This window comes from Melopsittacus undulatus, chromosome 3, assembly GCF_012275295.1.
Source record: "Melopsittacus undulatus isolate bMelUnd1 chromosome 3, bMelUnd1.mat.Z, whole genome shotgun sequence".
Taxonomy (NCBI): Eukaryota; Metazoa; Chordata; class Aves; order Psittaciformes; family Psittaculidae; genus Melopsittacus; species Melopsittacus undulatus.
The window spans coordinates 24,479,223-24,483,983 of NC_047529.1; positions in this window are offsets into that span (position 1 = coordinate 24,479,223).

A 4,761-nucleotide genomic window follows, 5' to 3' on the forward strand; every position below is an offset into this window, starting at 1 on the left:
TCAAACTGGTCTGCTCGGCTGTTACCTTCCCGCTTTTGTGCGGTTGTGGTGCCAAGTACCGCGCGGATCGTGACGGCGAGAACGGGATTGATCCAAGGTTGATTCACTCTCGCTGATTTGCTGAAATGGTAAATCCAAGACTTTGTTTGCCAGCGGTGCAGCGGGAGATGCGGCATGTCCCCCGCACGCTGCAGAGGGAAGTGTTTTCTTCTCCATATTATGCCCCAAAGTAGTTTCCGTAGCATAAGGGCTTATTTCTGCCTTAGTCGAAAGCAGAGGGTAATAGGAAGCCAGGCCAGCTCCTGGTATAACAAAAGCACACTCGTATAAACTTTCGAGAATGGAACATTATGCCCATTCCACTTGGTCTCGTTTTGAAAATTGCCGAGGGTGAATAGGGAGGTTTAGTCCTTCATTACAAATTTTGAGACAAACAAAAGTGTTTTCTGCATTTCCGGCAAACATTCCCCAAATTTTAATTAGAAAAAAGCCATCTGAACCACCAACATCGTCATAAACAACAGCAGATATTTGTTTAGTAACTGTAGCTGCCATTTTTTTCCCCAATCAATATTACCTTGGAAAAAAAAAATGCACAAATGTTGCTGAAATTTCCCTGGGTTTTGGGGGAGATTGGGTGTGGGTTTATTACAATTTATTACATGTTTTAAGGACTTCAGTGACCTCTTGTTGTAGAGTCAACATGAATGCTCACCATGCTGTGGTGTTACTGGTAATAATTTTGAAGTCTTACAAGAGCCCTCAGTTATGAAGACTGAGGAGACTGTGGATCCTAAGGTAGTACATTTCTCTTTTACTTAAGTTACTACTGCTGTGCAGAAACGGTTCTTTCTCTTACAAGTTATGGTGTATAATTGTATTAATAAATTCATTGTTTATCACCTTCCTGTTCCATTAATCATTGAAATTTTAATCACTGCAGAATATGCCTTGTCCAGACATTCAGCAACCTTTCAACATTGTGCATGGCAATCTGATAAAACCATAATTAACCAGCAGTATATTAATACCAAAAGTAATGACCTGCACAGAATGACATTTAGTTACAGAAGGTTGGTGAGAAAGCAATGCATTGAGTGCAGAGTGAATTTCTTAGAACTATCCAAATACAAGAATGTGAGCAGAATACTTCCTGAAGACAAATGAGGTCATCTTAGTGGGTCATTTGGAGATTTCAGCATAAGATTTGACAGATACTGCAGAAATATCATTACTGACTTTGGAAATGGTACTGCAGCACAGCAGTGCATCAGACAGTTACACAACCTAAGTCTCACAGGCAAGAATGCAGGATGCTGGAAATTGCCCAGGATGCTGAGAGGCAGCTCCCTGGGCAGCAGGGACACGGTTTTGTAACCATCAGTGAGCTCTGTACTGGCAAAGGAGGGTGTGGTGAGCTCGTTGCTCAGGTCAATACACCTGATGACACTGGTGACCCTATCCTTAGCCACTGTTGTGGCCACTGGGTATGTCCCATGATCCTGCTCCATGGTCCTCCTGGCATGGAGGGCAGAAACATGCTGTCTTGGCTTCCCACCGAGCCTGTCAAGCTGCAACCTGCATTATCACAACTTACAGCTCCTTACATCAGCATGATGTTGCATTGCTTTTTTTCTGGACAACAGACCCAGTCCCTTGGGGCAGCACGCTTAGAAATGCCAGTTCTCTCCTCCCAGTATTATGCAGAGCCAGACATCTTCTCCTTTGCATCTGCACTGAGAAATATTGCAAGACTTAGGAATTACATTTATTTCTGTATTTCATAGCTTCTTTTCTCATAAGCAGTGTCTGAGCACTGAGCTGTCCGAAGGAACATCTTCTCTTACAAAGCAGTTTTTCATGTGTTTCCACTAAAACACAGCAGCTCCCCTGAACTGTGATCATGCTTTTACACAAAGAGAAGACTTGATGGTTTTGGCAGGTTTTTGCATCTTAATTTGAAAACATGCCCTGGAATTTGCTTGACTCATTCATCTGAAAAAGGAGAGAGGTCATCTCTAGATTCCTGATGCAGGAAAACTTACTGCCAGTTGTTTATGTTGGGCATGAGCTTAGCTGCTGGCAGTGGGGAAAAGAGATGAAGGGAAATCTAGGCTATACCACCATCATCTCTGTTGCACTGCAGTGGTTTATAATAACACAAAACAGTATTAACTGTTGCTCATCAGCTCAAAAAGGACTGTGAGATGAAGACTGTTAGGGAAAATGGCGCATATAAGGCTGGCTTACAGTGTCTTGTGCTCTAGCCAAAGGTCAGCCAAAAATATTTGTATTCTGGAACAAATCATTACAAAGTCTGCAGAATAGTTTTTACAAACATTAACTCCTTCAAAGCTGCTGGTAGTAAGTTAACTCAAGACAAAACTTTTGGTTTAAGTCCCTCTTAAGATGAGATGATTTTCACCAGTGAAGTGGAAAGTTTGCACTAATTAAAATATGGCTACATCAGAAGGGATTGTGACTCCCCCATAAAATATCTTACATCCTTTTTATGGCTCTAAAGCATGCATTTAGCCTATCCAAAATCAAGCGGCCACTGGCTAATCGAAACTGGAAACAACAATGCCCTGAGCACTGTTGTGCATGAGTTTGTTGTGTTTGTGTAATGCTGACATCCCTAGGGGCTGGCCATTTTATCCCTTATTTGTTTTCTTCCCTGAATTGCCTTCATTCAACCAAATTTTGTCAGCAGTTACACCAGGGGGACCCTATTAAAGGCAAACAGATTCAATGTTCTTCTTCTACAAATGCTCATAATTTAAGCTGCACAGCTGTGGGACAAAGTGGGAGTAACTCTGCCTTAGGTACTTTCTTGGGGAGAAAAGGCAAAAAAACGCAATTAGAATGGCAATTCCTCTGTCAGCAAAAGATGAATCTGATCTGCAGAAGCTGAATTGATGCTGCAATTCCACCCACCCCAGCCCACAGGAGGGCGTACAGAACAGGGACTGCAAATCTACTACCAGCCCCTGCAGTACTTGGTGATGGACATCTACAGCTGCCACACCAGCTAGCAAAAGGAGTTGTCACTTCCTACACAATTCATACCAATCATAGCATTTCATTCTGCCAGTGCCCTAATGTGTTTCTCAGTGCAGGACTTTGGGTTTCATTTGCACCCTGGCTGGATGCAAAAGGTCTCATCCAACTGAGTTTTACATGGAGTTTGCACTACGTCCACAGAGGTTCAGATATCCCTTTCATACAAATCAGGGGAACTACTGTTGTAATATTATGGTTTTACATTGCCAAAAGCGAGAGGTAGATTTGAGACAGTGTGCTCCTGTACTTGCTTTTATGTTCCCAATCTGGGGTCTGTGTTCTTTCAGTTCATGAAAATAAGTGGGAATTTACAACTTTTGCTGTTTAGATCAGGAAGACAAACTTTCTTTGCAAAGGTTAGGGTCCTTCTTAATTAGCCGGAGACAGTTACTTCATATAATGCAACATAACACCTTCAATTCACCAAATAGCAACGTCTAATTATAACAAAATATTATCAAGAAAAAGAAAGAGAGTTTTAAAGGGTTTGTGAGGCAGTATGGTTCAGTAACTTGAGAAAACACTACATCAGAACCAGTAACAGAACTTGGAGCCTCAGAGTTTTTTAATGATTTTTTTTAAGGCTGAGTTTAGTAGTAAATTCTGAGTAGTCAAAGGAGAATACTGCTAGCATTTGCATTTAAAAACATCTGTAAATGTTTCTAGGAATATGTGAACCATATCAGATCTTCAGTGAAGCAGAAGTGAAGACATTTATCAATGCCAGCTACTCCCAGATTACCAGGCTATTGACACATTTCTTAGGAAGAGAAGTCAAATGTCCATGTGCATTAAGTATGTTCCATTTCTGGAAAGGATGTTTTCCATTTATTCTGAAAACATATTAATACAAAAGCTTGTTTAATAGAAAATGATGGATGGCAAGTTACTGAATCACTATTCACTGAGGTAGATAGGAAATTCCTGGTACCTTTCCTAACTCAAACTAATCTGAAATTACAATGTGACCTGTAGCAGAAAAGGTCTAAAGTAGGGCCTTGGAAGTGCAATCTATAAATGACAACTCATGGAAATGCTGAATGCAGCAGCTATCATTACACAGGCTGCTAATAAAGCCATTACACATTGGCTATATAATCTGGCTTGCTGAATTCTTTCTTACAACAAATATGCTGGGCTTTACAATGCTGCACATTAAAAAAAAATGGGAAATCATAGTTAGTGAGGTAAAAGAATACCAAGTTTTTTAGTGGGAAAAGGATGTCTGTAAAGAACGGTGAAGAAAGATCAAATGTAACCTTTTCATTGCTTACGAAAATTAAGTAAAAGGTGGGCTTTCTTTCTGCAACCTTCTTTCTCTTTATTCTTTTATTTCTCCTTTGCTGCCTTTATTTTTGCTTTTCAACTCTATTACTATTCAGTGTTACCAGGGTGGTCTGTTAGGAACTTCAGTCCAGGCACATAACTTCATTTGGGTAGACATGATACAAACAAGTACAAAGGAAGAAATCCTGAAGATTGGATGAGACAGGGCTATAAAAGAAAGTGAAAATCAGGGTTTGGAAAGCAAGGCAATACTAAAATGACTAGAGCCATATTAAAGCTACTAGCAGTGTTTCAATTTGTTTAACTTTTAAATTTTATTTTCCTCTATTTCTTTTCAAATATAGCAAAAAATTTCTAGTTCTAGTTTCTTTTCTTTCTTTTTGGGGATTTTCCTTACTTTGCATTTTAGTT